The sequence below is a fragment of the Lucilia sericata genome, unplaced genomic scaffold, assembly GCF_015586225.1.
Source record: "Lucilia sericata isolate MDLA Ls3-8-SP2 unplaced genomic scaffold, ASM1558622v1 Contig000220F_arrow, whole genome shotgun sequence".
Lineage (NCBI taxonomy): Eukaryota > Metazoa > Arthropoda > Insecta > Diptera > Calliphoridae > Lucilia > Lucilia sericata.
Genome location: NW_023994248.1, coordinates 484,116 through 507,379, shown reverse-complemented (window position 1 = coordinate 507,379; position 23,264 = coordinate 484,116).

Below are 23,264 nucleotides of genomic sequence, written 5' to 3'. Positions count from 1 at the left end.
AACTTCCTAACTTTACTTATTGGCAAGTTATAATAATGGACCTAAATCTTATTTTAAAAAATTTATTTGATAACACAAATCACAGTTTGAAATAATATAAATTAGTTTTCGTCACACATTTTCAACTGTTAGTTCTTTCTTGTATATAGCAAAATTTCTTCAGTTCTACGTAACTTTATTCAATATGAATAAAATAGTTAAATTTAACGAAATTGCTTCAGGTCATTATAAGGGTTTACTAAAATTTTTCGTTAATATTACTTACGACATTTTGTTCTGAGTGTGAACTTACAATTTCTCTTTTAGAAAGTTGTCCGAAAAAGCATTACTGACAATGTTGCAAAATTTGCAAGTGGACACTGTTTTTAGAAATTTTCTGCACAATTTTCTGTCAAAGTTTTAAGATCTAACAACCGCGAATACATAGCTTTAGGGTGGGTCGAAAATAGGCTTTTCTCTCGGATCAACTTCTAATAGTGAAAATATGTTGTATTTTAACGTCAAATGGAAGTCTGTAAAATATTATTCAATTATTTTGAGTTTAAGAGCCCGCACATCACTGCTAAAGATTGAAAATGCGTTTATGTGGGAAAAAATTGAATCTTTTCGAAATAAAAAAAAAAATTCTGAAGTATTACTTTCTGCACTATTTTATAGCAAAATCGTAATGTATACAAATTTGTCTTTCCAAAAACATAGAAAAACTAAAAATTAGGTAAAAAATGTTTGAGTTATCAAAAATTCCCCCGAGAAATTTGTGGTTCTGACGTCACATAAAAGTAAATATTTTTTCTAGTTTTGAAAAATTCAGTCTGTGGTCAAAAAAGGTCCATTATTTTAACAGCATCTCAAAAGCTAAATTTTCAAACCTTAAAAAATTTGTTAAATGGATTTAAAAAAATTAAAATTTTCTATATTATAGAAAATTTTAATTTTTTATTTTTATTTTTTATAAGGGAAATATATATATATATATGTACATACATATGTATATAGATCGCCCTTTAGACGATCACACTTTACGTACTACAAGACTAATGAAAAAGTAAAATGAAATTCCATCCATTCCATTCCAATGACAAAAAGAGAATAAAAGTCGTATGATTTATATATTTTTTGTGTTTACACGATTGGTATAAAACAATAACAAAGTAAGATTGAAACAACTGTTTCACTTCATGAAAATACATCCCTGATCTAATGCGACTTGCTTGTTTTTTGAATCATTTGCGTTTAGACGATCCCATCCGTTCTATTTTACACAAAATTTTTACAGATTATACTCGCATTCTGAAGCCAGTAATGTGCGTTAAAGTCATTTTCTGAAGGGGCCATATATGGGGGGGTAGGGTCAATTATGGACCAATTCTCATAACATTCGGTAGATAGATAATTTTTGCTCGTAAGAAACTTATTTATATCGAATTTCAGTGCTAGACTCGTATTTTTAAGCCAGTAATGGGCGTTAATGTCATTTTTTGGAGAGGACCATATATGAGGGGTAGGGTCAATTATGAACCGATCCTCATTAAATGGGGTAGAGAGAATTTGGCCCATAAAAAACTTATTTATGTCGAATTTCATCGCTATACTCGCATTTTTAAATCAGTTATGACTGTTAAAGCTGTTTTTCGGGGGCCATTTTTATGACGCACAGTAGTATAGGAAAAAAAAAGAGGGAAATAATTCGGTAGCTTCTAAACGGTTAATCCGATTTTAATGAAATTTGGTATGCACAAAGAGGAGGTGTTGTCGAGTTTAGGTTTTGAATTTGGACCTTATAGGCCAACCAGGGGCCCGGCGGGGGGTCCTCAAATTAGGACACCTCGGCTATGTTCAATTTTTAAAACGATCCTATTTCTTCATTTGAGTTCCGATTTAGGGGTAGGGACAATTATGGACCAATTCTCATAACATTCGGTAGATAGATAATTTTTGCTCGTAAGAAACTTATTTATATCGAATTTCAGTGCTAGACTCGTATTTTCAAGCCAGTAATGGGCGTTAATGTCATTTTCTGGAGAGGGCCATATATGAGGGGTAGGGTCAATTATGAACCGATCCTCATTAAATGTGGTAGAGAGAATTTGGCCCATAAAAAACTTATTTATGTCGAATTTCATCGCTATACTCGCATTTTTAAATCAGTTATGACTGTTAAAGCTGTTTTTCGGGGGGCCATTTGTATGACGCACAGTGGTATAGGAAAAAAAAAATAGGGAAATAATTCGGTAACTTCTAAACGGTTAATCCGATTTTAATGAAATTTGGTATGCACAAAGAGGAGGTGTTGTCGAGTTTAGGTTTTAAATTTGGACCTTATAGGCCAACCAGGGGCCCGGCGGGGGGTCCTCAAATTAGGACACCTCGGCTATGTTAAATTTTTAAAACGATCCTATTTCTTCATTTGAGTTCCGATTTAAAAAAATTTCGTATATAGAATCTCCTCATCAAGCACTATAAAAAATGTCGTAGCAGTAAATTATCTCTTATAGTTTAGGAGATATTCGCATTTGAAAATTAAAATTTTAAAATTTTTACCGTCCTTACTTTAGTTTTTTGATAATAGCGGGTCCAAATATTCCCGATTTTCGCCATATTTTTTTTATTCGCTTAACAACAAGTTTATATATCAAGCAGTGAAAGAATTATGTAAAAATCATGACTGAGTCCAAAGTTATAGGCATTTTAATTTAAAAAATTAAAAAGTCGATTTTTTGCCATTTTTTTGGGAAAAAAGTTTCTTTTTCTTTTTAAGTTATCTAAAAAGTTTCTAAGAAGATGTATATAGAATTTATACTTTTTGGAAAGCTGACTTTACATAAAATACGATAAATGAAACAAAACCTAAAAATTTTTGATACCGAGGGGACCAGGTCCATCCAAAAAAACCCTATTTTTTATGGAAAATTCAATTTTGAGCAAAAATTCTCAAATCGCATAGTCGATATCAAATTATAGTGACTTTTTAGAAATCCCGGAATTCTCAAAAAAGTTTTAAAAAATCCCAAAAATGGGATTTTTTGGTTTTTTGCCTATTATATCCATACCAGGGGCGGGGTTATCGAAACCTGTTACAAAATGATTCAGAACATATTGGGTCATATAAAACAGGTCACTATAATTTGATATCGACTATGCAATTTGAGAATTTTTGCTCAAAATTGAATTTTCCATAAAAAATAGGGTTTTTTTTGGATGGACCTGGTCCCCTCGGTATCAAAAATTTTTAGGTTTTGTTTCATTTATCGTATTTTATGTAAAGTCAGCTTTCCAAAAAGTATAAATTCTATATACATCTTCTTAGAAACTTTTTAGATAACTTAAAAAGAAAAAGATACTTTTTTCCCAAAAAAATGGCAAAAAATCGCCTTTTTTTAATTTTTTAAATTAAAATGCCTATAACTTTGGACTCAGTCATGATTTTTACATAATTCTTTCACTGCTTGATATATAAACTTGTTGTTAAGCGAATAAAAAAAATGGCGAAAATCGGGAATATTGGGACCCGCTATTATCAAAAAACTAAAGTAAGGACGGTAAAAATTTTAAAATTTTAATTTTCAAATGCGAATATCTCCTAAACTATAAGAGATAATTTACTGCTACGACGACATTTTTATATAGTGCTCGATGAGGAGATTCTATATAAATCGGAACTCAAATAGGAGGTGTCCTAATTTGAGGACCCCCCGCCGGGTCCCTGGTTGGCCTATAAGGTCCAAATTCAAAACCTAAACTCGACAACACCTCCTCTTTGTGCATACCAAATTTCATCAAAATCGGATTAACCGTTTAGAAGTTACCGAATTATTTCCTTCTTTTTTTTTCCTATACCACTGTGTGACGGCTATGCGAAAAAGTGGACCGATATTGCCCATTTTTAATACCAAACCATACCAATAAGAAATATTTGTAGAACATTTTAACTCTCTAGCTCTTTCCATTCTGACTTTATCGAGATTTCAACAGATGGACGGACGGATTCCTATGTATATCTATAAGTATATATAAAAGGCTTGCGTGACTGATTGACTGACTGATTCATCATCGTCCAGCCCAAACCGTTAAAGCTAGAGTCATGAAATATAGATTCCTTTGATATAGTATAGATTAACTAAGAAGGGATTTTTGGAAACTCGAACGTTTAGGGGATGAAATGGGTAAAAAAGGGTAAAATTGGTATACTTAATATCTCCTAAAGAAGCAAAGATATAAATAAAATTTTTTATACAAAAAAATAATTGACAGGTGTCTGGTACTTTTTCGAAATTCGACACTATAGAGAGCTAAAAGGGTAAAAACTTTCCCATTAGAACATTCTTTTACCGTCCACATCTTTTAAACAAATAACCATGCAAATAAAAATTTCAATGAATCCTATTTAAATTGAAGGGTTTTAGAAATCCTTTTGATACTTTTTTAAAATTCGAGCAATGAAGGGTAAAAAAAGTTACTAAAATTGGTACTTTTTTATAAAAATATATTTTTCTAATAAACTTATGAGTGTAAAATATGAAGTTTAACAGATTTTTAATAATGAACTGGTACAAGTGGTAAACTGTAAAAATTTATAAAACTTATCCATCCACCACATCTTTTTGGTACTTTTACGCTTTAAATATTAATAGTATCTTTAACAAATTTTGAAATATAAGTGTCCGTTAAAGCTAGAATCATGAAATTTGGATACTAGGTTCCTTTGGCATTGTATAGATCCACTAAGAAGGGATTCTTGGAGACTCGAACGTTCAGTGGATAAAATGGGTAAAAAAGGGTAAAATTGGTAACCTTAATATCTCCTAAAGAAGCAAATATATTAATAAAATTCCAAATATGTACTATATGTACTCTTATACAAAAAAATAATTGATGGGTGTCTGGTACTTTTTTAAAAATCGGGACCTTATAGAGCTGAAAGGGTAAAAATTGTCCCCATAGAAAATTTTCTTAGCCCATTTATCTTCTAAACAAATGACCATACATATAAAACTTTCAAAATGCATCCTATTCTAATCAAAGGCTATTAGAAATCCTTTTGGTACTTTTTAGAAATAATAGTTGATTATTTTTAACACTATGTATATTTTTAAAATTTTTAAAAGTACATAATTAAACATAAATGAAATAAAATAATAGCAACATTTTTTAAACAATTGGATTTATTAAATGCAAATTTTGTGCAATTCATTGCAAGAAGTACGCCAGGTGGATAAGGCAAGTGGTTTTAATCGAGGCTAAACAAATTTCAATTCATAACGTCAGTAGCGACTAACAGATGGAGTTATTTCAAAATTTAATATCAAAATTATATACTTTCCATAAAATTTGCAACAAATTGTTGCAAAAATTGGTATTTTCACTGAAGTGCACTATTTAAGTTATAGCAATTTCGTTTATTTTACTATTTTTACACATTTAAAAAAATATTTGCCATCAATTCGTGAATAGCAAAATAAAAAATATTAATTTCTATTAAAATGCTTTATTTCTATGAATACAAAGCATTGCCATATTGAAATTAGCTAAATCCAACTATTTTTTGGATTTAATAAATCCAATTTAGATTTACTTCTTTTACCTGCATAACGGCCATTTTTGCACTAAAATTAATTTGACCTTATATTAGCTTATACAGTGTATTTTCAGATAGTGATGATAAATTTCAGCCTCCAAAGATAGATTTTTTCTTGAAAAAAATCCAGTGATTAAAAAAAGCCCCTAATAAATACAAATATATCTAATAGAAATAAATAAAAAACAAAAATATATATGTATTAATAATTAAATTATAAAAAACAAGTAAGAGTGCTATATTCGGCTGTGCCGAATCTTATTTACCATTCACCATAGTGTATTTAAAAAATATAAATTTTATAAAATTTTAATTTATTTAATTTTCCCGACTATATCATTATTATAGCAATAGCAAAACAAAATGAACAAAAACAACGCTAAACGAAATTAACACACGAAAAACAAAATACACAAGGCAGTAAAACCAAGAGACATATAAACATACAAAACGATATACACAAAAAACAAAATACACAAAGCAAAGAAACCAACAAACATCCTAACATACGAAACTGAATACACCAAGAAACAAAAGCGATATACAGAAGGCAATGAAACACAGACATACAAAACACACAACATACAAAACGAAATACTCAAAAAATTGTTTTTTATTTATTTCTATTAGATATATTTGCATTTATTAATATATTTCTTTTATATTTAAATTTGTAGTGATATTGTTAGCAAATAAAACGTTTTTATTTCCTTAAATTTTATTAGCACCCGTACAGTAATGGAAGCAAAAGTATTTTTTCACCTCTAGGTAAACCAACGAGCTTGCATTGAATTTTATTTTCTTCAAATATTTCTATATCGGAAAATTTTCAACAAAAAGTTCAAGCAGAATTTGGGCATTCTGTGAATTCCTTTGGCGTGTTCTAGGCAGAGATAAAAGCCTAGAGGGTTCAAATCGGCGGCTGGCCGCCGTTAATATTTTGCAAGCCGCGCCGTCGCCGACTTCTTTCGGCTCAAAAGCTAAGCCGGCTTAAACGTAGCCGCTAATAAAGATTGGAATCGCAAATGTATTTCAGAAAATAATTTCACCAATTTACAAGCACAGTGAAGTAGCAAAAATTCATTGTACAAATCTTCATGCACTTGATCTTTAAAAACAATTCCCGTATTCATTAAATTTTTAGTACCTTTAGTTATTTTAAAATACATTTATTTGTTATCAGACTCCCAGGTCTACCAGATGAATCGGATCTACCGCCACCTGACTTACCATTCCTAAATTAATATTCTCAAGTGGAATCTTCTTCATAAAATTGTTTTTGATGGTGTCCTAAATATTTTCTACATGCGAAATCGCTGTCAGAAGTAAACACCCCTGATTTCGCAGAATAAGTTAAAACGTCATCAACTTTTTGTGCAATTTGATTGCATTTTGTACATCCATGGCGACAGGTGTGGCTTACGATGCCAAACGCAAATGCTCTTGCCTGTGTATCACAAATTATTGCACTAATTTTTAATGCAATAGCTTGATCCCCGAATTTAAGTCCATTCCTCGTCAAATTGTCTAGCTCCTGAATAAACTCGTGGATGAATTCTTCAATATTGTTAGCTTTACTTCGGCCTAAAAAAGCTCCTACCGGAAAAACAGACAAGCTTGTAATATTGACGACCTTTATCAAAATTGGCCTCAATTTCATTTTTGAACTTTTGAACAATGGAAGGCTGTCAATATTAATGTCAACCAATATTTCGTCACAATCTTTCAATAAATGAGAAAGCCTTTCTTATTGTTTGGAAATTCCAAAATAGGTATATAACCCAGGGAAGATTTGTGATATCCCAATAAACCAAACGATGTTATAACGATATCGAAACGATATCACCTAGGTAATAAAAATTATCATAATAATATCGTTCTCGTATCGGAAACGATAGTATTTACGGAATACCTATCCTTATAAAATCGTTTTTCCATGTTATTATAATAGCGTTTTCGCTATCATAATTTCCAAAAACTACGATAGTAAAACCGCCATTTGAATTTTTCGAAATATTGTTTTTTTTTTTTATAAAACCATCAATAAATTTTATAATTCACCTACAAGAAATTAAAAAAAGTCTATTTTTTTGCAAAAAATATTTTTAAACTATTTATTAATATACCTTTATATATTGTTTATTTACAATGCTGTTTAAAATAACAAATATTAAATGGTAAATAACAATTCATATATACCCAGCAAAAACAAAACGAAGTACTTCCAAAAGAATAACATTTATCACCACTTCAAAAGTAGCATTAAGGGAATTTTTTTACCATCTGAGCATGTGATGTTTAAAAAGTTTCCGAAGAAGCCAAAATAATTCTATTTTTTCAATATATTTTTTGTTCTTACATTTTTGTGAGATAAAAATGCTATATGTACATTTAAGAATGTTATTATAAGTACATTTAAAATATTGTCTTATTATAAATTTCTTACCTTTTTTACATCTATTATTTGTAAACTCAAAGAATATATTGAAGTCATTTGAACGCTTCATTGCCTTCTTAGTGAATAAAAAGAATAAAAACAAACTCATCGTTAAAATGTTAGCATAAACATTTTGTTACAAAAACAACATTTATTTTAGATATTTGATTTGAAAAATTTAGGAAATTTGCCAAAAATATGCTTGGAAGCTCAAATATAATACTAATAATTTTGAAAATTTTACTTTGAAATATGAAATAATTGTCCGGATGTTGACTTGAAAAATAATATTTTTGGGTCTTCAAATATGATAAAAATAGATCTATTTCAATATTCTTTTCTTCAAATTTTCTTATATTATATTTATTTTTTTCAATCATTCTGTTATAAATTTGAATGTTAATGGAAGATTGTTTTGTGAATTAACCTTTTAATTTCTTGTAAGTAGTTTTCAAATTCAAAAGCATTTAATGAACCAACTAATTTAGCATCATTGTATGTTACAGAAGAACTATTGTAAAGTTGAGGCATTTCTTCAACAAAGGGATTTAATAATTTTTCTGCTAAAAAATATTGTTGCTGATTTTCTCCCAATAATATTATCATGGCCAAGCTAAAGCTAGGTACTCTGTTCAAAATTTCGTGCGAAGTGCTGTCAAACTACATATAAAATATTTGGTATGAAATATTTGCGAAATAATTTCGCAAAAGCAGTACTCTGTTCTTATTGTGAAAAACATTGTGAAATTTATCTGGCAACCTTTTTTTTTCCAACAGATTCGGCACTTTTTGTTTAGAGCTCTATATCTAAGTACTTATTCAACAGATATAAAAATTTTGTCGCTGGTTATTGTTCTAAGATAATGAATGATAAAAATTCGTACCAAACACATATGATAAATTAGTATTAGTTACATATTTTTAGAGTTTGTCAAAACAGTCAGATTCGCCAAAGCTGCCCCTAACCGGGGTAGCTGTGGCATTTGATGGGGCACATTCGTCGCCCACATTCCCAAAAAGGATTATAAAGTAAAGCTCCATTTAATAAAAAGTTAGACACGGTAATTCAGTATTTATTTATAAGTTGAAGAAAATTAATATAAAATAAACACATTTCTTTTCTTTAAACGTAAAATATATTGTCTTGCTAAGCTGGTTTTCGAAGCGTTATTGTTGGGTTTCGCTCCATAAAACCACCAAGCCAATCTTCGCCTGCTTCTTTCATAATGTTCCGTTTCTCAGGAAAAGACTTTTCGTTAAGATTAGCATATTTATAAGCTTATTTCCGGAAAGCCTTATATGTCATTACACACATTTCTTTATGTATTCAACCAATTCAAGGTCTTCCTTTTTGGTAAATACTTCGTTCGAAGTAAACTTAGACTTATAATTATCATTGCTTGCAGTCTGGTTGGAATTTAGATCCTCTAAAGGATTTATTTTTTTAATACGAGATTCAATTGTTTGATGATTAAGGCTATTTTTTCTAGCAGCGGACGTTGGCGTGTCAAGGCCACACAAAACATCAGAAACAGCTTTTTCCATCGCATTTTCGTCAATAGTAGCGCGTTGGGTCTTTGGCTTGTAATTTCGAACCATATTAAAGGATTTTTTAAAGACAAACCAAAAAATAATTATAGGAATTAAATTGCTGAATCTACCCCGAAAGCACTTTCTTTAGTTTTTCTTTTTTTTCTATTAGTCTTAAAAAACTTTATGATTTGACTTATTTATGTAAGAAAATACATAATATTTAATGACTTTTTAATAACCCTGTCTTAAAAGTTTAAGAATTTTATATACGAAATACTTACCAAATGGAATGAAATATTACAAAAACACCTATAAAAATATTAAAACACGAGCAGCTAAATAAGCTTATTAGCTAGAGGTGGCAAACTTTGCGGCAATTATTTATTTTGATATTCGATACCTATACATCAAACATAGTGATGTACAATGAGAGCTTCACATCAATAACGTCATTGCCTAAAGTACCCCAATGCCGAAGCTGCCCCAGTCTACCCTAAGATTTATTTTATTTTCAGCTTTCAAAAAACATATGGTTTTTGTTTACGTATTTAAAGCAATGATGCATACTTTATAGCAATAAAAGCGACAAACTTTCCAAAATCGCGAGATAGACTACGTTTGTTGCATAAAATTTTTCGCATGAAAAAAACCTATTTTTTCGCAATTTTGAACAGAGAACCAGGCTTAAGCTTTAAAAAATGTATGTATCTTTCATCATCTAAAAATTTTGACATAATTATTAGACCAGTATACAATAAAAATAATCGTTATTCTGTTGCTTTCCAACGGTCTAATTCTTTTATAGTTCTTGGTTTTCTATTAAATTCACGTGGTATATCAGATTTAATATTTAATAATTCCGAATATAAAATTGAAAGGTACCCTGAAGATACCGAATAATTTTGTTTTGTGTCTTTACAGCACGCTCTTAATAGAGATCTCATTACTCCTAGACATGTTATATGCATGTAATCAAATGGAAATTTCCTTACAATGTCTATTGGGAGTGTTTCGTGGGCATTTGGACTTAATGTTGTGTGGTGTTCTGTGAATGTTTTACTTCGGAAATCAACATTACTTCTTTCTGGATACTTTTCGTTATCAAATACCATTTTATGGTTAACAACGTCCCCTTTAATTTGACATTTTATGTTCAGCACAAAAATTTTGAGATATTCATCAGAAATTTTTGGTTTGGAATAACCCTCGAAACATCCTACAATAAAAATAACTTTTGTTATGCTGCCTAAAATTGGCCACATCTGTAAGCCCGAACTTTTGGAAACCGGAAGACCGTCAATATTAAAATTGATAGTTATTTCCTCTTCACGATGTTTACCGTGAGAAAGAAACTCATTCAGGAAATTACATATTCCATAATGGATATATATTCCGCTTCAATATTTTCTTTGCTGCAGGTTCCGGGAGTTTCTTTTAATGTTCTGCAGTCATTTGGCAAATTAAGTATCCTATCTCTAATTATTTTTAAAAGGTCGTTTCAAGCTGAATTTGTGATATTGTGTTTGATTGACCATTCAGCTACTTGGTCACGAATTGATTTTTTTTCACAAATACTTCCCTCACTAAAACTGTCATTTGGGTACAAATAGGAATCAGAGACGGTCTCTTCTTCTTCAATTGGGATTTCTAAAGAGGCATTTTTTGAAAATTCTGTGTAATATTTAAAAATCGCGAGACTTTCTTTTCCCGCTACTCGAGACATTTTTTCTTAAATGTTAATTAAAAAATTACGTTTAAAATTTATAAACATAAAAGATATACATATGTATGTAAATATTCTTTTTGCAAATATAAGATGACTTACTTACTGTTTATTTGTTATTCACCGTTGTTTAATCACAATTAATAATAGGTATTTATTGTTAAATGATGTGGTTTAAGCTTTTTTCAAATATATTTGTATTTTCTTTATTTTATTTTACACGAACAATTTTAAAACGATATTATAATAATATCGTTTTCAATAATAAAATATAATATCATAGTCGCATTAAATAAGTAATACCGTTTTTGGTATTACTGGGATAATTAAACAATCACTTTTCTTGCAAAATGCATTAGCACTTAATGGCACATCAAAACTTTTACGCGATGGCTTATTTCTATGGTACCACTCTCCTAATTGTTCACGTAAGGTTTTTTTTTACTTTACAACTAAAATAATTAATTTCCACATCTTCTTCACAAAAATTAGTTTTACTTAAATCTTCTACCACTTTCATTATTGCAGTATCACATTTTTCACAATTTTTTTTTTCATAATTTCTGTAAATATTTTTCTTTTTCTGCTTTTAATTTTCGCATTAAGTGCCTTTTACTATACATTTTTTATTTTTATGTATTATGCGTAACATGCATTTTATACGTAACAATATCACTTTTATTAATATTATCACAAACTTTTGATATGTAATTGTTTGTTTCCCGTTATTTTTTATTAAAATTGAGCACCACCTAAACGACTTTGTTCGCATTGATTGACATTTGATTTCATGGCATGCTTCTTTTGTTTCATAATTCTAATAATGGTACTGTAATCTACTCTACTAGACCTCAGTGTTGCCACTTTGGTTATTATTAACCAAAATTGGTTATTATACCCACCATCAAAAAAGATGGGGGGTATATTGATTTTGTCATTCCGTTTGTAACACATCGAAATATTGGCCATAGACTCATAAAAGTATATATATTCCGGGTCCTTATTAAATTCTAAGACTATCTAGCCATGTCCGTCCGTCTGTCCGTCCGTCCGTCTGTCCGTCTGTCTGTTGAAATCACGATAAGGACCACACGAGAGGAGCTAGACAGTTGAAATTTTGCATAAATATTCTCTATTGCTAAGGTTTGTTTGATATTGAAAATGAGCAATATCGGTCCACTTTTTCGGATAGCCCCCATACAAGTGGACCTCCAAAAAACATCTTTAACGGGCATAACTGCTTTAGAAGTACGAGTATGGCGATGAAATTCGACATAAATAAGTTTCATATCAGCCAAAGTCTTTCTACCAAATTTTTTGAGGATCGGCCCATAAATGACCCTACCCCCCATATAAGGTCCCCTTCAGAAAATGACTTTAACACTCATTACTGGCCTAAAAATTCGAATATAGCGATGAAGTTCGGTATAAGTAAGTTTCTTACAAACCAAAACCTTTTAACCAATTTTTTTTAGGATCGGCCCATAAATGACCCTACCCCCCATATAAGGTCCCCTTTTGAAAATGACTTTAACACTCATTACTGGCCTCAAAATGCAAGTATCGCGATGAAATTCGGGATATGTAAGTTTCTTACGAACCAAAATCTCTCTACCAATTTTTTTTTAGGATCGGCCCATAAATGACCCCACCCCCCATATAAGGTCCCCTTCTGAAAATGAAGTTAACGCTCATTACTGGCAAAAAAAATACGAATATAGCAATAAAATTTTGCACAATTAAGTTCCTCGCGAGTCAAAATCTTTTTAATAACTTTTATGTGGATAGGTCCATAATTGGCCCTACTACCCCTATTGGGTCCACTTCAGGAAATAGCTTCTACACTCATTACTGTCTTAAAAATACGAGTAAAGCTATGAAATGCTACACACGTAAGTTTCTTACAAGCCAAAACCTCTGTACCAATTTTTTTTGGATCGGCCCATAAATAACCCTTCCCGCATATAAGGTCGCCCTCTGCAAATAACTATAATGCTCATTACTGGCTTAAAATATGAGTGTAGTGACGAAAATTGGCGCACATAAGTTTAATGCGTGCCAAAATCTCTCCACCAATTTAGGGAGGATCGGTCCATAATTTACCCTACCACCCATACAAGGTCCCTTTCAGAAAATTCCTTACACGATCATTACTGGCCTAAAAATATGAGTTATGAAATTCGCTACGAATTTCATGCGGAATGTGTCGGTATTACCGACTCGGTAATTCACCCTACCCCCCCATATAAGCCCCTTTATAAAATTACATGAACGCTAATTGCGAGTACAGTGATGATATTCAATGTAAACAAGTTTTATATGAACCAAAATCTGTCTACAAAAAGTTATGAGGATAGGTCAACAATTGACCATACCCTACATATGAGATCCTCTTTAGAAAATTTTATTAAAAAAATTCAGATAATTGGAAGTACAGCGATTAAAGTCGACATAAAAAAGTTTATACTTAGGAACATAATTCTTCAATCCGAATTTAATGAGGACTGATTTATAACTGCCCTAGCCCCTATAAAAGGTTCCCTTCAGGATAGAGTTTTGGTTATTAAAATACGAGTTTTCCTTATTTAAAATACGAGTATAGCGCTGAAATTTTGAATAAACAAGTTATATACAAACGAAATCTATGTACAAAATTTTATAAGTATCGGTTCATAATTGACGCATATAAAGGTCCTCTTCAGAAAATTACTCATACGCTCACGGTTTAAAAATTTAAATAAAATATTTGGTTTTTAAAAATTAATATTTTGTTAGTTCAAAAGAGCTCGGTCCATAATTGACTTGAGCCATATGAGCATTCCTTTTACGGCATACGGTTTGATGGTGGGTATATGAGATTCGGCACAGCCGAATATAACACTCTTACTTGTTTTTATTTTGCATATGTACATGTGAATTATTTTTTCGTTTTGGTTATTTTTTGCAAAGAATTGAACAAACAGCATTTATGCTTTTATTCTAAAAATAAAATTAAAAAAAAAACTTCTTTTATCTCTAGTTTTAAATCAACTATGTAAATATACATATCGTCCTGTTTTGAATTTTGGTAATATATGGAATTTTTTTTTACTATTCGAAATTTTTTTATTACTGCAATTTGTACATCTACTGGTTATACTTATGTGCACAAGGGTATTTTTCGATATCTTAATTGGTTAGGATTTAGCAAAAGTACCTATGAGTTTTCCACATATTAAATGAGTTGATTTAAATCATAACAACACCGAAATATTATTTTATTTACACTATTCAATCTAACACCGTGTATAATGAATCTTCTCTCTCCTTTTGGTTCATCCATGAACTTAAAATCACTTTTTTGGTCGATTCAAACTCGTCCGTCCTTCCTTTAATATTTCTATTGGAACTTTTTATGTAAAGAACTGGCGATAATTATATGAAAAAACGAAGTAGGCTGTATTTCGCATTTCGATTTTTATGGAATTTGGTGGGAATAGTCTACGTACTTAGTAGATTATGTCCTCCAAATTAAATTTAAAATTTAAAGTATAATTGCAACTTCTATACCTATTTGAAATTTTGCATAAACAGATACTGTGCTAATTTGCCGAAATTCTAAGATAAATGATTTAATAAGAATTAGTAAAGTATTTTCTGCTAATTGATGCAAGAATAGTATCACAATATCTTTAAAGTATTAATCAACTGATATTTTTAAGTAACACAGCTAAGGAAAATGAAATTGTATTGTATACAAAAGTTGTAATAACATCTAAACTCGTACGACGAACAATAATCGCGATATATGCAAAGATTTGATACTCATGATATTTGACTTCTACTATCTCACCATGACTTTTAGTTCTTTATTTACATTTTCTAGATGATGTTGTATACTAGTTTTTATTTTACTGTCTTAAATTCTAAATTTTGGTCAATTTGTCGGATAATTTGGATAGATTACGCTTACAAATATTGCTGAAGTTATGAATGTAATGCTAACATCCGCTACATGGTATTATAATTTGGTCAAATATACCCCTTAAACCCAAATTTCGAACAAAATCTCCAAATCTGTACATAAAATGGGAAGAATTTTATAATTTAAAATTGTTTTCCAAAAAGTCATATGTGGAGTATTTTTGAATTGCGCTAAAACGCGTTAAAAACTCAGTTGTTTTTTAAAATAAATATTAATTACATTTGTTAACGAATCCGCGAAGAGAGTATTGAAAATGCGAAATATCGGTCAACGATTTCCTATTCAGAAAATTACTATATTGCTTAAAAAAATATCTATAGCGATGAAATTCAATATAAAAAAGTTTTATTGGAAATGTATTTGTCAAAGTTTATGAGGATCGGTACATAATTGACCCTCATAAAAAGTCTCCTCGGAAAATGACTTTAAAGCTCATAATGTACTGCAATATAGCAACAAAATTCAACATAATCAAGTTTTAAAGGAACTAAAATATCTCTGTCAGATTTTATGAGAATTGGTCCATAATTGACCATACGTCTCATATAAGATCCCGTACAGAAAATTACATTAACGCTCATAACTGTCTTCATAATACCAGTTTAGCGACGAAATTTAACATACCCAGCAAAATATTTGCTTACAAATTCACTAGAAAAATCACCAGAATTCATCGAGTAAAGTGCTTACAATTCTACTAGAAAAAGTACTTATTTTTGTTTGAGATGTTCCAAAAGTAAGTCAATATTATTTGGTTGGAAATAAGTTGTTTTTTTTAGTAGAGTTATTTATAGAATATTTATGAAAAAATAAAAATAAAAAGTCGACACAGACTGGGGTTGAACTCAATACCTTCCGTCTGCCAGTTGGATGCTCCACTCACTACACCACTGCTTAGCTGTTTTATTGTGCGTCAAATAATAGTTTTCACACACAAATACTATTTTATTTTCTGTTTGTCTAAAAATAGATATTCGATATCATGTGCACAAAAAAAGGAAAAAAAGAAAAAGTAACTGTTTTATGTTTGTTTGTTTCTTTATTTTGATTTTTTTTTAGACTTTACATACAAAGTAAGTCATTAATAAAGTACTTAATGGTAATCATTGTAAGCAAAGATTTTGCTGGGTATTTACAAGTTCCACTTCAGAAAATAAATTTGTTATTTTAATGTCCAAATGTAAACATGAAACAAATAAAAATGATTTTGTTTACTTTTTTCATAATTTGGTTATTTTTTATTCGAATTTTGGTTAGAAAAAAAATTTTGTTGTGGCAACACTGCTAGACCTACCAACTTCACTAGCTCTCGCGATGAGTGTATTGATTTTTTGTAATTTTGTGGTTATTTTTATTTTGCATGTGTACATGTGAATTATTTTTTCGATTTGGTTATTTCTCTTTTTTCTTACATTATGAATAATTTAAATATTGTTTTATACTCACTAGTCTCTCACTTATGTTTATTATATATTAAAGTTATGGTTTTTATATATTAAATTTTAAATTAACACAATTTATTACCAAATCAAAATTTTACAATGTATCACACAACTGATCACAATGAAATAAATGTATTTACTGAAATGTGCAAATACTTTTTCTTCTGAATTTTGAGAGCAAGAATGATTCTGCATTAAATTATGGTGTCATGAAATAACTCCCCACGAAATAACTCCCCAAAATAAAAATGAAATAAGTCCTCAAATTTGGGGGCTTATTTCATTCTCCAATTTATAAATGAAAAAAAGCCCCAACGAAATGAAATAAATTCCTAAATTAAAATGAAATAACACCCCATTTTTGAGGATTTATTTCACACAAAACAAATCCCTAATTTTAAAATGAAATAAGTTCCCATTTAAAAATAACAAATTATGGAACAAGTCGGTTTTAGTGATATTTCTAAAAAAAGTAGTTCACTCATACTTTCGAGTGGGGCTTCAAAGTTTAATACATTTCAGTTTAATCGCCTAATAAAGATTCCCTTAATAGCCGGCCTGCGGTCGGGCGCAAGGACTTTCTACTCTATGGTATATCCAACAACGGCTTCGCTTAATAAATATTTTCTAAATAGCCGTCCTAAGGCCGAACACTCTTGATACAGGGGGAGTGTATTCTTAGCGAAGCCGGTGTCCAATTTGCCCCAGAGGATAAAGCTCTTGCGCCCGGCCGAAGTTTTATTTTATATTTTTACAGCAATTAACTAATAATTTACTTACCTATAATAAGAAAATTGAAAAGAAACCCAAAAATAAGACCAAAACAAGTTGAAATGGTATCGTGCGAAAGAGACAAATATATTTTTTTTGCCGTGACGCCTCTGTATACTTTGCGATTCCACCTCCACATTTACGGGTGCTGAGTGACTTCACATTGGTGAGAAATATTAGGTCTGTTCGCGTACTTTCCAGTAAGAAATATACAGTAACTTTATGACAGAGAGTAATTTTTAATTTACTATTAATCAAAAAAATATCCAAAAAAAGTACGCGAACGCAAATTTGTAAAAAAATTCAAGTTTTTGTTTATAAACAAAAATTAGTAATGCCCTATTGCTGAAATCTCAATCGCTAACAAAACACTAGAAAAAACAAACAATTGAAACTATGATTTTTCTTATAAATAAATGGATATTTAAAGTTAACAAAACATGTAATATCATTACAAATATATTATTGTTTTAAAACTTCATGTTACAAACATATTAGTAAAATAAAAAATTACACAAAATCGCTAAGAGAAAGACAAATTAAATTGTTTTAAAAACGCTAGATTGACAGTATTTGGTATGATTTTTCACAACAAACAAACTCTTTTAAAAACTAATTTATGATAAATAAAATTATAATAAATCTAATTACAAATAATTTTTTAATATTCTTGTGTTATTAATTTATATATTTCTTTCAAAAAGTTTTCGTTTTCTTTGGTTTGTTTACATGTTTATATGTCAACCATATGTTGTGAATATATGTTGGATATTTTTTACTGGGGAAAAAGTATCCATTAAAATCAAAAGATTCTCTATCAACGAATTGTAATTTATTTCACTCTCTTACTCTCTCGTTGCAAGTTTTCAAAAGTACGCGAACGGAATCCAGTAAAAATTGTTGCAAATTGTTAGAAATTATGGAGTACGCGAGTGTCAAAATACTTCAAATCTCTACTTATATTTTCGAATTAATAGCGTGTTCTACGCGAAATCTCCACATAAAAAGTAGAATTGTTTAAAATACTTTTACGAAATTTTTTCATTTAAATTCAGTTAATTTTGAGCAAACTGAAAATGTTATTTATTATTGACATTTATATATTGTGGTAGAATTTTAATTTAGAAGCAGAGTTACATTTTTTTTATATTGAAAATTCAAACAAATAAAATTTTATGAATTTTTATAAAACTCTGTATGTCTGGTGGAAATTTTAAATGCTCAAATACATGTACAAGAGTATAGCGATGATATTCGGCATAAGTAAGTTCCATATGAGTCAAAATCTCTCCACCAAATTTTACGAGGATCGGTCCATAATTGACCCTACCCCCATAAAAGGCCCCATTCTGAAAATTACTTAAACGCTCATTACTGGCTAAAAAATACGAATATAACGATGAAATTTGATATTAGTAAGTTCCTAACAAGCCAAAATTTCTCTAACAAATTTAATGAGGATAGGTCCATAATTGACCCTACCGCCAAGGTCCCCTTCAAAAAATTACTTTAACGCTCATAACTGGCTTAAACATACGAGTATAGCGATGAAATTCGATTAAGTAATTTTTTTACGATCCAACACATCTTTACTGCCTTTTATGAGAATCGGCTCATAATTAATCTTACCCCCCATATAAGGTCCCTTCAGAAATTACTTTAACGCTCATTACTGGCTTAAAAATATGGTATAGCGATGAAATTCGACACAATTAAGTTCCTCGCGAGCCGAAAATTTTAAAAGTACGAGTATAGCGATGAAATTCTAACTGCCAAAATCTCTCTACTGACCATTATGAGAATCGGCATTGTAACGATTCTTTGATGAATTGTCTGTATATATATGGGAAATAAGCTACCTTTAAATACGGTCGTGCTCGTCGGAGGGGTGAGTTAATAAAAGATTTCCCAATAAAAATCTTGAATCATTTACAGGGGATTTAAAATTTAGGTAGCTACATAAGTATAAAAAACATGTTGATAGAAAACGATCCTGATATAAAAAATGAGCAGTTCAACTAGACATAACATGTTGTGTAACTTCTGATTTAAATCGTTACACAATCTCTTTATCCTCCCACCTTGCTGACAAATTATCATACTTTCATTGTCAGCCCAATAAAAAAATAATTAAATAAGGGATACCCTAAATAACTAACCCATACTTATTTCTTCACCTTTTGTAATAAAAAAATCAAAATTTAAGCCATTATTGTTAATTCATACAAAAAAAAATTGTCATATAATGTTTATTTCCCAAATTTAATTATACTAAAAAGTAAATGAGGGAAAAACTAAGATTAAATATTCAAGTTGGTCACACTTATAATACAAATATTCTATAATTATAAATTTTTCAAGACAAAATATTTAAATATACATATAATCAAAATTAAGGTTTTAATGCGCAAAGTCTGTTGTAATTAATATGCAATATGTAGGGTATCTTAATAGTAAGTGTGTATATTCAATCATAATATTAGCATAAATATTTACAAAAAAAAATATATATATTTATCGAATCTCAACAAAATAGATTGTAAATGGTTGAAATAAAAACAAATTTTAACTTACATACGTTTATTTTGGGTCCATCGATGTCAGCAGGCGCCCGATGACAGATGAATTGAATAGTATGAATAGATGTTACGTTTGGGTGCGTATGAAAATTATATTACTTAAGTAATATAATTCATACGCAATGTTGTCAGTATTATTGAGTTATGTATGTAACAAAGTATAACAAGTAGTCCGACTCTCACATATGGAAAATTACTCTCTCACATGTACGAGTGCCGTGTGAATACGGCTCTCTTGTGAGAAAATTAAACTTGTCAAAGCACTCAAATGTTCACCTTACTTTTTTGACCACTTTTAGGCATCGTACGTGAAATTGCACTTATCCACAAAAAACTGCATTTTTTTAAAATAGTTTTCAAGCACTTTTCATTAAGAATTTTGTTTAATTTGCTTGAACTGGAAAAAAATATTTTTTATTAATTATTGACACTTAATTTTTGTTGTTGTTGAATTTTATTTTACAAACAGAGTTTCAATTTTTGGTATTGAAAATTCAAACAAATTTAAAATTGTAATTTTTTATAAAACTCTGTGTGTTCAGAATGCACCAACACATATACATTTTTGTTACCAACACATATTTAGAGTTAGGTACTTTTTCACTAACACATGCTTAGAGTTAGGTACTGCTGTCAAAGAGTCGGACTACTTGTTATACTTTGGTATGTAATAAGTTAGGATTGAGTATAAATTTGTAATATTATGAAAGTATTTATATATTAACGGTTGTATTCATAAAAAGTTAATTTAGGTTTATTAAACATTATTAAGCAAAATCCAAGAAAATGGTATTCATAAACATCAAATAGCTTAAAATACCTTCAATAAACTAATGACAAATAGAAAAAATTTATTGTACGCTCGACCCTACTTTAAGCCAACAATAAATTGAATTCTTACAAATTTTGTCTCTGATTAAGCTTTTTTCATTAATTTTAGGTTGAAGACGAAAACTAATCATGTTTTATTCTGAAATGAAATCTAAAAATTGTAATTTTAACGTTTACAAATTTGTAAATAAAATTCCAGATAAATTTTAAAAGTTTCTATTTTGGTGAAAAAACTAAAATCTAGGCATTATTGGATTAATAGATGAATATTTGACAGTATTCCAGTTGGTCAATACTATTTTTTATTATTTTTGGCAATTTGGAAATGCCCGCCTGTCAATCAAATCATGGCCACAATCATTTTATTTGTCTTTTTCATAGTTTATTCGCTAAATATAAAGCCATGAAGTAATTAAGAGTGTAAATAATATTGATTAGTGTTCTATCAATGCAAAATATCTTCTCCGGCAATAAAATGTAGTCTTTTATCAAAGAAATTTATCAGTATTTGCAAAAATTTATTAAAAATTGCTATAAAAATAAGTAAAAATAACAAAATGTGCATAGTGATGTTTATTTTGTCACAAAATATTCGTTATTCGAATACTTTTAATTATAATTAAAAATATATATGTTATATTCATTCATCTGAACTAAATATATATTTATTGTAGCCATGTATACACTTATTTTTCTTAAAAGTTCGTTCTTATTTTCAAAAATGTGTTATAACCAAAAATATAAAATTAAGAAAACCGACTCAACGAATATTTTATCCTAATTGTTCGCAACACTAACACATAAAATGACAGCCAAATTGTACAGTGCTGCCAAGTTAAACAATAAACAGCACAATAGTTAATGTAGGTTTTTTATTTGTTTATGAATACCACAATTTTATTAATGGCTTTTAAGTCTAAAGTGTACTTTAACTATTGTGGGATTTAAATATAAAATAAGCATTTTTTATGAATACAACTCTAAGTCTTGTAACACATAGGAATTTTCAAAATTTTTGTCTTTTTTTCTTTTTATGTTTTAGGGTGACCATGAGAAAATAAAATTATTGAAATTTAATCGCAAAAAAATTGAACATAAGTTAGATTATTTAAAAACAGAAAAAAAATAAAATTTAGAAAAAAATTTTATTTGGCAAATTAAAGATTAAATTTAAAATTTGGTGCAGCAATTTCAATTAATGAATGATTTCAGCGAATAATAATCTGACCAGATATAGGTTGATAACGATCAGATTGACAAATTGACCAATTTTAAAACGACCGTTGTTTGCAGAATGACAAATAGTGGTTATTTTCAGTGATACCAAAATTTCATAAAGTTGGTCACCCAAATTGTAGAACAATTTACACAAATGCTGATTTAAGTAGAGTTGATGATAAAATAGGTTTCCGTTCTTATTTATATTGGGATATAAATACAATTTACAAAACGGTTCTTTCTGATGAAAAACATTTTATGCCATTTTTTCGACATCGAAATTTTGTTTGGGATGAAAAATTTGTATTTTTGCATCGTAGTTTGCCTTATATTATAAATTTTGGTAAGTGTATCTAGATCTAGATGAATATCACTAGTTGGCAATGAACAGAGATTGTGCGCCGAAGTTTCGAAACAATTTCAACCCCAAGGTTGAAATGACAGACATCTGGCACAAATGGTATGCTTCATTTTGAAATAAATATTTCAAAAAACAACACAAAAATATAGATTTTTATAATCTGATATATGACAAATTTTTAAGTCTGGCAATGATCCGTAAAATATTTTTTTCTGATAAAAGTTTTGTCTATTTATAACTAAAACGTAGTAGTCCTTTTACTATCACATGTTTTTATATTATCTGCATTACAGCCGTTGTAGCATAACGGCAGTTTCCAAAGTTCCCCCAATACCTTGGACCATAAAAGCTTTTATGACTGCTTTAGATGACCTATTTCCATTACCAAAATCTTCTGAACCAATTACTTTATCCTTTTTCCTTTCTTAACTGAGATACATTTTTAATGACATTTCAACACAGGATATTGAAGCAAATTTTTTTTCAGCAGCAAAATTTGCGCTCTCAATTTCAAAACATTTAACTCTTTCCTTTTAAGGCCAGGTTATCTTGCCACTGGTTTGCAAATTCTAATAATATAGATTTACTTGACCAAAGGAAAACGTTTTTTAAGATGGGGAAATACATACCTTCAATACTAATTATCAAAAGTTTTTTTAAATTTTGAGGGTTAATAGTAATGAATAGTAGACTAGGCTATTTTAAACTCTATCGGTCAAGAACTGCCGAAGTTATAGGTTGTCAAAATTGGATATTTTGGTCATCCAGGATTTTTTTTCGAATGAGTGTAACTTTTCACCTATTGGTCCTATTGTCAAGGGACTTTAGAT